At 48.7% G+C, this 13,757-nt stretch overlaps 1 protein-coding gene across 1 annotated transcript in view; it reads right to left on the bottom strand.

The window, feature by feature from the left end:
- The window catches only part of LOC141122068 (uncharacterized), a 71,960-nt gene that overhangs the window by 20,646 nt on the left and 37,557 nt on the right, over window positions 1–13,757 (bottom strand). The window lies entirely within an intron of this gene.

The following is a 13,757-nucleotide window of genomic DNA, read 5'->3' on the forward strand; positions in this document are numbered from 1 at the left end:
GAATACATCCGTTATAGTTGGTTCTCTGTTCAAGGGTAAATTCGGGTCATTTATTAGCTCCGAGTTTACGTTTGTGTTTTGATCACTTAGCCCTGGGCCTTTATTACATAAAGATTTGGAAGGCTGGGTAGCCGGCACAGCCCCTAAGGGCTGTAATTGAGGCTGGCCCTGGCTTTTCCTATCCGATGCCCCCCCTTGTTGACCCTTCTGCTGCGACCCCTTTTTTGGAGGGGTCAGAGCAGAGGCATGGGCATATTGCTCCAGTTTTGCTGCTGCTGATACTGCTGCCGCATGCTGCGGGTTTTTCTCTTTAGAGGAACGTAGATTCTGCATCATTTACGCTTATAGATATAAATATACTCTAACAGCAACAAATTAGAGACTGACAGTTACCAACGTCCTCCACAAATCCAAAAAGGAACTAAGGAGAGAGGGGGAGGAAAGGGAAGCCGCTGCTCCCATCAGCGCTCAACTACCCGCTGTACAGAGCATATACCATAAAGTGTATAAAGCGGGGTAAGTCTCTCCACTCTACACTCTTATACACCCCCGTAAAAAAAAAAAGAGAGCTCACACAGAAGGAAGCTACAATACCTTAAATGGCAGGTGTGGGGCAACTCCCTACACACATAAACTCCACAGCTACAACTTAAATTGGTGCAGCCCCCCACCTACACCGTAGTTTTATACAGTTGGTTAAATGCCGCTAAGGCAGTCGCCATTAAAAATACGGTTAGTGGGGTATATATACCGGGTATCCCAACCCCTTCCTAAACCTCTCTCTTTGCATCTGTTGAAAATCCCAGGGGTCCCAGGGCTTTAGCTAGTCAGCAGCACACAAACAAAAAAAAAAAAAAAAAAAGGTTGGAGAATATACTTTGCTTCCTATATTAGCACACTCTGTCTGCTCCCAGACTTAATATTACCCAAGCAGCAGGCAGGTCAACGCACTGACTCACATAAATAACTCTGTTACTACACAGATGTCATATTACCAGGATTTACTTCTAGTCTGAGGATTGTCTAACAAAAAAACAGCATCTGGATACTATATTAGTGACTCCATACTGTACCAGCTCTGGCCGACTTCTATTCCATGACTAGTGTAGAGATGGGAAAGTGAAAGTAAAAAGCTGCTTGTCTCACAGCAGCGTGCAGGGGATGACATCTCACCCAGAGGATTCCTCAGCACACCTTTAGCAGAGAGAGAGGAGGGGCAGTGAGGCACCGAGTGACAAGGGAGCCAGAGCCATCCAGTATGCCGTTCATACGGCCAGGGGAGAGAGAGATGAGAACGGAGGGGGGACGGAGCACACAGTGTCCATGCTCTCACTCACTCCATGCTGCCTCTCAACACACACCCGCCCATCCGGTCTTGTTTATGTACTTTAATTACCCCATTGGGATTCTCTGTGTCATTACACATATCAGTACTCCTATTCAAGCTATCAGACCAATCCCTGCTGACCCTGTTTCAAGTCCTCATTTGCAGGGCCAAGAGGACCTAATTGAGGACTAATGTGTACTTTACAATTGACCAATAGGAAAGTGGTTTTTGGGGGCGGGTTATTCAAACTGTTGTGTATAAAAGTGTGTTGTGTGCATCCAATAAAAGTGAGATTCCTGTTTGAACTTACATACAGCCTGCCTGGTGTTTGTTCTGAGCTATCACAACTGGATTCGAACGGCACATAGCTGTAGTTCTAATCCCGGAGCATCAGATGACCAAACAATCAGATGTTGCGATCTGCAATCTAATTCTATAGCCGCAGAGGAGTGTTGGGAGAGTGGAATCGAGTGAGCAAGGGGCTCATTACAGGGTACAAAAGTACCCCTACCATTTCACAAAAAAACTGTCAAAAATGTTAAAAATGACAAGAGACAGTTTTTGACAATTCCTTTATTTAAATGCTTCTTCTATCTTCTTTCTTCTATCTCCTGTCTTCCTTCGGTTTCTTCCTCCATCTTCTTCTGGCTCTTCTCGTTCTTCCTCCGGTGTTCTCGTCCAGCATCTTCCTCTGTGGCGTCTCCTTCCCTTCTTCTCCTCGGGCCGCTCCGCATCCATGATGGCATGGTGGGAGGCACCAGCTGTGTGACGCTTCTCCTCTTCTGACGGTTCTTAAATAACGGAGGTCGGGGCCACCCGGTGACCCTGCCCCCTCTATGTAACGGGTGACCCCGCCCCCCTCTGACGTCACGGGGAATGCCACAGGGAAGTCCTCGTGCGTCAGAGGGGGCGGGGTCACCGGGTGGCCCCGCCCTCTGTTATTTAAAAAGAGGAGAAGCGTCACACAGCGGGAGCCTCCCACCATGCCATCATGGATGCGGAGTGGCCTGAGGAGAAGAAGGTGAGATGCCACGGAGGAAGATGCTGGACGAGAACACCGGAGGAGGAACCAGAAGAAGAAGAAGATGGAGGAAGATAAATGATAGAAAAAAGAAAAATAAGAAGCATTTAAATAAAGGAATTGTCTAAAAAACTGTCTCTTGTCATTTTTAAAATTTTTGACAGTTTTTTTGTGAAATGTTAGGGGTATTTTTGTACCCCCTTACCATTTCACACAGGGGGAAGGGCCGGAATCTGGGGGTCCCCCTGTTAAAGGGTGCTTCCAGATTCCGATAAGCCCCCATCCGCAGACCCCCACAACCACTGGGCAAAGGCCCTTGTCCCCATCAACATGGGGACAAGGTGTTTTGGAGGCTACCCCAAAGCACCCTCCCAATGTTGAGAGCATGTGGCCTGGTAAGGTTCAGAAAGGGGGTGCTCTCTCATCCCCCCCTCTTCTCCTTTGGCCTGCCAGGTTGCGTGCTCGGATAAGGGTCTGGTATGGATTTTTGGGGGGACCCCACGCCATTTTAAAAAAAATTTTGGTGCAGGGTTCCCTTTAAAATCCATACCAGACCTAAAGGGTCTGGTATAGATTTTGAGGGGGACCCCACGCCATTTTTAAAAAAAATTTTGGCCGGGATTCCCCTTAATATCCATACCAGACCTGAAGGGCCTGGTATGGAATTTAGGGGGACCCCCCATGTCATTTTTTTTTTTTAATTTTGGTTCGGGGTTCCCCTATGGGGAATTCCCATGCCGTTTTTATCAATGAACTTTTATGGGTGTTGTCGGACCGGCAATTCATTAATAGCCGCGAGTAGTTTTAAATGACTTTTTTCCTTTGAAATGTCATTTTGCTGTCAGACTGTTCTAAACACGGGAAACATGCGCCCCTTTACAGGCACAACTATAGATACCCCAGGTACGAAATTTAAAGGAATATTACACTTTTATTGTTTCACTTTAAGCATTATCAAAATCACTGCTCCCAAAAAAACGGCAGTTTTTAAAACTTTTTTTTGTATTGATCCATGTCCCCTGGGGCAGGACCGGGTCCCCAAACACTTTTTATGACAATAACTTGCATATAAGCCTTTAAAATTAGCAGTTTTGATTATTCATGTTCATGTCCCATAGACTTTAACGGTGTTCGCGTGTTCGAACAAATTTTTTGCCTGTTCACATGTTCTGGTGTGAACCGAACAGGGGGGTGTTCGGCTCATCCCTAGTAGACATGATACAAGAGATGGTCAGAGACTGCGGACATGATACAAGAGATGGTCAAAGAATGCGGACATGATACAAGAGATCAATGCAGCCTCACCAGTGCCCATCCATGCAGCCTCACTATGCCCATCCATGCAGCCTCACTGTGCCCAGCATTGCAGCCTCACTGTGCCCATCATTGCAACCTCACATGCCCATCATTCCAGCCTCACCGTGCCCATCATTGCCGCCTTACTGTGCCCATCATTGCTGCGTCACCGTGCCCTCATTGCAGCCTCACCATCATTGCAGCCTTACTGCACCCATCATTGCCGCCTCACTGTGCCCATCATTGCAACCTCACCATGCCCATCATTGCAGCCTCACATACCCATCATTCAAGCCTCACATGCCCATCATTGTAGCCTCACCATGCCCATCATTGCAGCCTCCCCGTGCCCATCATTGCAGCCTCCCCGTGCCCATCATTGCAGCCTCCCCGTGCCCATCATTGCTGCCTCACCGTGCCCATCATTGCCGCCTCACCATGCCCATCATTGCCGCCTCACCATGCCCATCATTGCAGCCTTACCATGCACTCATTGCAGCCTCACCATCATTGTCACCTTACTGTGTCCTCATTGCAGTCTCCCTCACCATCATTGCCACCTTACTGTGCCCTCATTCCAGCCTCCCTCTCCATCATTGCTGCCTTACTGTGCCCTCATTGCAGCCTCCCTCACCATCATTCCAGCCTCCCTCACCATCATTGCTGCCTTACTGTGCCCTCATTGCAGCCTCCCTCTCCATCATTGCAGCTTCCCTCACCATCATTGCCGCCTTACTGTGCCCTTATTGTAGCCTCCCTCAACATCAGTCTTGCCTTACTGTGCCCTCATTGAAGCATCCCTCACCATCATTGCCGCCTTACTGTGCCCATTATTGCCGCCTCACTGTGCCCATCATTGCAGCCTCACCTTGCCCATAATTGCAGCCTCACCATGGCCATCATTGCAGCCTCACATGCCCATCATTGCAGCCTCACATGCCCATCATTGTAGCCTCACCGTGCCCATCATTGCTGCCTCACCGTGCCCATCATTGCTGCCTCACCGTGCCCATCATTGCTGCCTCACCATGCCCATCATTGCTGCCTCACCATGCCCATCATTGCCGCCTCACCATGCCCATCATTGTCGCTTCACCGTGCCCATCATTGCAGCCTTACCGTGCCCTCATTGCAACCTTACCTTGCACTTATTGCAGCCTCACCATCATTGCCGTCTTACGGTGCCCTCATTGCAGCCTCCCTCACCATCATTGCTGTCTTACTGTGCCCTCATTGCAGCCTCCCTCACCATCATTGCTGCCTTACTGTGCCCTCATCGCAGCCTCCCTCACCATCATTGCAGCCTCACTCACCATCATTGCAGCGTCCCTCACCATCATTGCCGAATTACTGTTCCCTCATTGCAGCCACCCTCACCATCATTGCAGCCTCCCTCACCATCATTGCAGCCTCCCTCACCATCATTGCCGCCTTACTGTGCCTTCATTGCAGCCTCCCTCACCACCATTGCAGCCTCCCTCACCATCATTGCCGCCTTACTGTGCCCTCATTGTAGCCTCCCTCACCATCATACCATCATTGCCGCCTTACTGTTCCCACCATTGCAGCCTCACCATGCCCATCATTGCAGCCTCAACGTGCCCATCATTGTCGCCTCACTGTGCCAATCATTGCCGCCTCACCATGCCCATTATTGCTGCCTCACCGTGCCCATCATTGCAGCCTTACTGTGCCCTCATCGCAGCCTTACTGTGCACTCACTGCAGCCTCACCATCATTGCCACCTTACTGTGCCCTCATTGCAGCCTCCCTCACCATCATTGCTGCCTTGCTGTGCCCTCATTGCAGCCTCCCTCACCAGCATTGCTGCCTTACTGTGCCCTCATTGCAGCCTCCCTCACCATCATTGCAGCCTCCCTCACCATCATTGCTGCCTTACTGTGCCCTCAATGCAGCCTCCCTCAGCATCATTGAAGCCTCCCTCAGCATCATTGCAGTGTCCCTCACCATCATTGCCGCCTTACTGTGCCCTCATTGCAGCCTCCCTCACCATCATTGCCACCTTACTGTGCCCTCATTGCAGCCTCCCTCACCATCATTGCAGCCTCCCTCACCATCATTGCAGCCTCCCTCACCATCATTGCAGCCTCTCTCAGCATCATTGCAGTGTCCCTCACCATCATTGCTGCCTTACTGTGCCCTCATTGCAGCCTCCTTCAGCATCATTGCAGCCTCCCTCAGCATCATTGCAGCGTCCCTCACCATCATTGCCGCCTTACTGTGCCCTCATTGCAGCCTCCCTCATCATCATTGCCACCTTACTGTGCCCTCATTGCAGCCTCCCTCACCATCATTGCAGCCTCCCTCACCATCATTGAAGCCTCCCTCACCATCATTGCCACCTTACTGTGCCCTCATTGCAGCCTCCCTCACCATCATTGCAGCATCCCTCACCATCGTTGCTGCCTTACTGTGCCATCATTGCAGCCTCCCTCACCATCATTGCAGCCTCCCTCACCATCGCCACCTTACTGTGCCCTCATTACAGCCTCCCTCACCATCATTGCAGCCTCACCGTGCCCTTGATTGCCACCTCACCATGCCAATCATTGCCGCCTCACCATGCCCATGCTTGCCGCCTCACCGTGCCCATCATTGCAGCCTTACCATGCCCTCATTGCAGCCTTTCTGTGCACTCATTGCAGCCTCACCATCATTGCCACTTTACTGTGCCCTCATTGCAGCCTCCCTCACCATAATTGCTTCCTTACTGTGCCCTCATTGCAGCCTCCCTCACCATCATACCATCATTGCCGCCTTACTGTTCCCATCATTGCAGCCTCACCATGCCCATCATTGCAGCCTCAACGTGCCCATCATTGTCGCCTCACTGTGCCAATCATTGCCGCCTCACCATGCCCATCATTGCAGCCTTACCGTGCCCTCATTGCAGCCTTACTGTGCACTCACTGCAGCCTCACCATCATTGCCGCCTTACTGTGCCCTCATTGCAGCCTCCCTCACCATCATTGCTGCCTTGCTGTGCCCTCATTGCAGCCTCCCTCACCAGCATTGCTTCCTTACTGTGCCCTCATTGCAGCCTCCCTCATCATCATTGCAGCCTCCCTCACCATCATTGCTGCCTTACTGTGCCCTCAATGCAGCCTCCCTCAGCATCATTGAAGCCTCCCTCAGCATCATTGCAGCGTCCCTCACCATCATTGCCGCCTTACTGTGCCCTCATTGCAGCCTCCCTCACCATCATTGCCACCTTACTGTGCCCTCATTGCAGCCTCCCTCACCATCATTGCAGCCTCCCTCACCATCATTGCAGCCTCTCTCAGCATCATTGCAGCCTCTCTCAGCATCATTGCAGCCTCTCTCGGCATCATTGCAGCCTCCCTCACCATCATTGCTGCCTTACTGTGCCCTCATTGCAGCCTCCCTCAGCATCATTGCAGCCTCCCTCTGCATCATTGCAGCGTCCCTCACCATCATTGCCGCCTTACTGTGCCCTCATTGCAGCCTCCCTCATCATCATTGCCACCTTACTGTGCCCTCATTGCAGCCTCCCTCACCATCATTGCAGCCTCCCTCACCATCATTGAAGCCTCCCTCACCATCATTGCCACCTTACTGTGCCCTCATTGCAGCCTCCCTCACCATCATTGCAGCATCCCTCACCATCGTTGCTGCCTTACTGTGCCATCATTGCAGCCTCCCTCACCATCATTGTAGCCTCCCTCACCATCGCCACCTTACTGTGCCCTCATTACAGCCTCCCTCACCATCATTGCAGCCTCACCGTGCCCTTAATTGCCACCTCACCATGCCAATCATTGCCGCCTCACCATGCCCATGCTTGCTGCCTCACCGTGCCCATCATTGCAGCCTTACCATGCCCTCATTGCAGCCTTTCTGTGCACTCATTACAGCCTCACGATCATTGCCACTTTACTGTGCCCTCATTGCAGCCTCCCTCACCATCATTGCTGCTTTACTGTGCCCTCATTGCAGCCTCCCTCACCATCATTGCTGCCTTACTGTGCCCTCATTGCAGCCTCCCTCACCATCATTGCAGCCTCCCTCACCATCATTGCTGCCCTACTGTGCCCTCATTGCAGCCTCCCTCACCATCATTGCCGCCATACTGTGCCCTCATTGCAGCCTCCCTCACCATCATTGCCGCCTTACTGTGCCCTCATTGCAGCCTCCCTCACCATCATTGCAGCCTCCCTCACCATCATTGCCACCTTACTGTGCCCTCATTGCAGCCTCCCACACCATCATTGCAGCCTCCCTCACCATCATTGCCGCCTTACTGTGCCCTCATTGCAGCCTCCCTCACCATCATACCATCATTGCCGCCTTACTGTGCCCATCATTGCAGCCTCACCATGCCCATCATTGCAGCCTCACCATGTCCATCATTGCAGCCTCACCATGCCCATCATTGCAGCCTCACATGCCCATCATTGCAGCCTCAATATGCCCATCATTGCAGCCTCACCGTGCCAATCATTGCCGCCTCACCATGCCCATTATTGCCGCCTCACCGTGCCCATCATTGCAGCCTAACCATGCCCTCATTGCAGCCTTACTGTGCACTCACTGCAGCCTCACCATCATTGCCGACTTACTGTGCCCTCATTGCAGCCTCCCTCACCTACATTGCTGACTTACTGTGCCCTCATTGCAGCCTCCCTCACCATCATTGCAGCCTCCCTCACCATCATTGCTGCCTTACTGTGCCCTCATTGCAGCCTATCTCAGCTTCATTGCAGCATCCCCCACCATCATTGCCGCCTTACTGTGTCCTCATTGCAGCCTCCCTCACCATCATTGCAGCCTCCCTCACCATCATTGCCACCTTACTGTGCCCTAATTGCAGCCTCCCTCACCATCATTGAAGCCTCCCTCACAATCATTGCCGCCTTACTGTGCCCTCATTGCAGCCTCCCTCACCATCATTGCCGCCTTACTGTGCACTCATTGCAGCCTCCCTCACTATCGTTGCAGCCTCCCTCACCATCATTGCTGCCTTACTGTGCCCTCATTGCAGCCTCCCTCACCATCATTGCAGCATCCCTCACCATCGTTGCCGCCTTACTGTGCCATCATTGCAGCCTCCCTCACCATCATTGCAGCCTCCCTCACCATCGCCACCTTACTGTGCCCTCATTGCAGCCTCCCTCACCATCATTGCCGCCTTACTGTGCCCATCATTTCCGCCTCACCGTGCCCATCATTGCAGCCTCACCATGCTCATCATTGCTGCCTCACCATGCCCATTATTGCAGCCTCACATGCCCATCATTGCAGCCTCACATGCCCATCATTGTAGCCTCACCGTGCCCATCATTGCAGCCTCACTGTGCCCTTCATTGCTGCCTCACCATGCCCATCATTGCCGCCTTACCATGCCCATCATTGCCGCCTCACCATGCCCATCATTGCAGCCTTACTGTGCACTCATTGCAGCCTCACCATCATTGCCGCCTTACTGTGCCCTTATTGCAGCCTCCCTCACCATCATTGCTGCCTTACTGTGCCCTCATTTCAGCCTCCCTCACCATCATTGGTGCCTTACTGTGCCCTCATTGCAGCCTCCCTCACCATCATTGGTGCCTTACTGTGCCCTCATTGCAGCCTCCCTCACCATCATTGCAGCCTCCCTCACCATCATTGCAGCCTTGCTGTGCCAAACAATGTAGCCTCACCAGTGAGTGTGTGCATTACGCACAGCGGGTATCTCCTGCTCCTGCTGTGTCACGGAGCTCAGTGTTAAATGTTCAGCCGAGCTATGACAAAAGTCTCGCCCTCCTCCTATACCAGCTCGTGTGATAGACAGAACACTGCATCTATCACACGAGCTGATCTAGGAGGAGGGAGGGACTTTTGTCATAGCTCGGCCGAACATTTAACAATGAGCTCCATGACACAGTGGTCTCCCGCTGTGTGTTATAAGTGGCCAGGAAAAGCGCTGCAGCCACAGCATGGATTAAAGCGGTCCCAGGGCAGGCAGCATACTGGGAAATGTCCCAGTATCCCTGTAGGCCAGTCCGGCCCTGCTTGGCATGGTCCAGGAGGCTCTGGTATGCAGAAATCGTAAAATAGTAGTGACAGATCCTTGCCTCTGTTTCTATGCCAGGATCTGTTGTCACAAAGGCCAGCTATACCATCCAGCCTTACAAACGCTGAAGTTGACGGTTTGGCTGTTGGGGCCCTCGCTCTAAAGGATTGGGGACTTTCAGGCTCGCTGGTAACCCCCCTGGTTAATGCAAGAAAGTCGGCCTCTAGGATTTGAAAGGCCTATGTTTCCTTCTATGGAAACAAAGGTTGGCATCCTCGCAAAAATAGCATAGCAGGTGTTAGACCTCCTACAGTCGGGAGTAGGGATAAAGCTAGCCGTAAGTACTATTAAGGGTCAGGTCTCAGCTTGTCAGATTTTTCCAAAACCTCATGCTTCTCAATCCCTAGTGCAGGCCTTTATATAAGACATAATGCGCATGAATCCATCAATTATGTCCACCAATTATGTCACCTTTGTGCCCATGCGGTCTGAATCTGCTTTGTCAGTCCTTCAGGGGCCTCCTTTGGAGCCAATGTGTGATGCCCTGTTGGCCATGGTCACAAGGAAACTAGCATGTTTATACATTTCAGAGTCCAATACCACTACAGTACCCCCTTTGTCAGAATTCCTAATCACAATGCTATTGTCAGACACTAATGTTTAAGAGCATGCGTCTCTATAGCAGACAGGTTACTGGATATTGGACCTTTATGACAAACTCGGGCCACATGAGTCAAATCCCTCTCAACCATTTTTTGGAATAAGTCAAGATCCCTGCCTCTCGATCCTACCGGATAAAAATCCGATCTAAGTTTAAACGATATGTTATTAAAAGTATCTATAGGGTATGTGAGGCATGGACTGGACTCGGAGGCCAGATCAATAAGATCCTATAAGGCACAGATCTCAGTGAATTAAAGGGGAAGAGGAAGGTGACTCACCTGTATCTATATTGTTAGGGGGGCTCCCTTCTCTCTCAGACAGGAATTCAATAGTGCTTCTTAAGTGTAATGCCGTGCACACATGACCAGACTTTCCAGCAGAAAAGGTCAGACGGAGTCGTTTCATCAGATAATCCGCTCGTGTGTATGCCTCATCGGACCTTTTTTATCGAAAATTCTGATGGACCTAGAAATAGGACATGTTTTAAATCTTTCCGCCGGAACCCATTCCTATCGGGAAAACCACTCGTCTGTATGTTATTCCAACGGACCAAAAATGACTCAAGGGCAGCTATTGGCTACTGGCTATTTAACTTCCTTTTTCTAGTCCCGTCGTACGTGTTGTACATCATCACGTTCGAAACGGTCGGACTTTGGTGTGATCGTGTGTACGCAAGTCCGTTTCAGCTGAACTCTGTTGGAACTCCGTTAGAAAAACTGTCAGAGTTTATTCCGACGGAAAAAAAGGTCGTGTGTACGCGGCATAAGACTATGGGGAAACTTATTCACATCTAACAACGTTCCAAAGAGGTCAATATGTCTGCTAGGGCAGAAATTCAGTCCTTTTGAAAGTAAACTTGTCTCCTCCTCATTTAGAGTCCTTATCTCTTCTAGGAATGAGAATTGACTAGATACGTGGTGCTAGGTTATTGAGATGAGGTTAACCCGTATCTGCGGCTCATATATCCAGCCATACACAGCAAGATCATATCTTTATGTTAATATCGGTAGTTTTGTTGCATGCCGTGGGAGGCTATTTTTATTTTATTTTTTTTATTTTTGTCTCCCACTGTTTTCAAACATTCACACTAGCAGATGTCTATTCTTTATTTATATGCATACAACATTGTTTTGTTATGAATTACCAGTTTATGGACACATTCTAATAATATCGATCTTCATGGTTAACATATCCAATAGGAATGTCTTTATTGTAATATGCATTATATTATTTATGTAAACGAGAAGGGTTTATGTTTAGTAAAGATAGGACTTATATGAGTCAAAGTGAGACATTATATATATAGCATGCATTTATTATATGCAAATGTTAATTTCATCTTTATATCTCTATATTGTCTATCTTTTTATGTACATACAACACCCGTCTTTACATAATTGTACATATTTCATACATCCTTGTGTATATGCTAGAAAATATTCTATAAATATAAACATAATATTCATTCACATTTAGCATATGTGCAGGGATTCATAGTACCCGTATTTAGGTATATATATAAAATAATACCCCTTATTTATTTAATAATAAATGTTTTTACCCCCCTTTAGCACAGATTAAGTTTTGGTAGTTATCGAGCACCCTACTCAATCACAGAGGTTATCTATGTTCTTGATTGTGTCTCACAGCACTTGCTTGTTTGTAGATTGCACATAATTATTCACTTATTTGATCACATGATTGTAAAACCTAAGTATATAAATGACATTCATTTTTGTGATTGTTAGCTATGATTAAGCACTGTTTGATAGTGTGAAATGCATCAGTTTTTCTGTCCGGTCTGCTGTGGCATGTATTTTTTGATTCTCTTTGACAAATAAAGGCTATTTTTTGGAGTGCGGCTGTCCAGAATTTTCCTCAAATTTCATTGCTATATGCATTGCCAGCACCTGTGCTTCCAAACAAGAGGAGAGGTTCATTTCAAACTGATCAGCTTGGAGCGGTAACACCCTTTTCTCCCTTCCATAACTCGGCCCTCCTTCGGTTTAGAGTAGTATCCAGTTCCCATTTTCCAGAGCCAAATTCAGCATTGGAAAAGTCAATACAGTTAGCTTCCGAAAGCGACTGCTCGCATACGGGAAACTGACGCATTGTTCGGGTTGCCAGGGTGCCCCAGAAGGGGTCAGGCAGTATCCAAATCGCCCATCTCTAGATGGGTTTGTTAGAATCATTCTCAAGCCTATGGCTCAAAGGGAAAGTCTCCGCCTTTCAGTTCCAAGAGCGCACTCCACCAGGGCAGTTAGTGCTCTTTGGGCAGTGCGTCACTAAGCTTCCATAGCTCAGGTGTGCAAGGCCGCAACTTGGTCATCTGTTCATACATTCACAAAATTTTACCAGGTGGATGTGGGTCAACAGGAGGATGCCGCCTTTGGGCGCACTGTTTGCAGGCGACACTGTAGGTCCTCATGTCTGACGGAGGTCTGCTTATTATTGGTGTCTCCCTCCCCTCAGATAGCATTGCTTTGAGACATCCCATATAGTAATTAATGGCTCTGTGTCCCATGATGTACTAAAAAGAAAATAGGATTTTTATAACAGCTTACCTGTAAAATCCTTTTCTTGAAGGTACATCACGGTACACAGAGGTCCCTCCCCTCTTTTGGGATCATTATATATTGCTGTGCTACAAAACTGAAGCACTCCCCATGTGGGAGGAGTTATATAGGGGAGGGGGCTTCCTGTCTTGATTATGCCAGTGTCCATCACCTGAAGGTGGCCTATAACCCATATAGTAATTAATGGCTCTGTGTCCCGTGATGTACCTTCAAGAAAAGGATTTTACAGGTAAGCTGTTATAAAAATCCTATTTTTACCATGTGTACAAAAATAATGCAAAACCAGCTCTGGCAGTGAAAGGGTTAATGTGAACTAGATGGGATCACTCTGCTGTGGTCACACTCTAAACATTAGAGCTCCCCCTAGCTGCAGCCTGGTAATAACATTGCTAGGAGGTCTATTCAAGTATCTGCTACATACTTCCCATCTTTATATAAACGTCTCCTGACATTAAAAATTGTACAGCAATTTTCCTGATGAAAATACATGTACATTCCTTCTGTGTGAATGAGGGGAACATTGAGTTTTTGCTGGTCGAATAATTTCCATTGATTTAAAATAGAAAATACTACATTTGCCACTAGCTGGAGATAATTGCTATTATAGCGCCATCTAAAGTCCAAACATAGTATTTCTCATTTTAATTCAATGGATAGTCTAATGGCGTTGGCTTATTTAAGTTATATCCTTCAGTGTGTACTGTACTGATAAGTGTATGAGTATGATCTCAGGGATTAGTATGAAGACATGTCTGATGAAGGAAAATAAGAGGTCTATTTTTCAAAAAAATGTATTGGACTAATGTGACAATCATTCATCCTGCTGTTACAATTTCTGGC

Source organism: Aquarana catesbeiana, unplaced genomic scaffold (assembly GCF_042186555.1).
Source record: "Aquarana catesbeiana isolate 2022-GZ unplaced genomic scaffold, ASM4218655v1 unanchor237, whole genome shotgun sequence".
Classification (NCBI taxonomy): domain Eukaryota; kingdom Metazoa; phylum Chordata; class Amphibia; order Anura; family Ranidae; genus Aquarana; species Aquarana catesbeiana.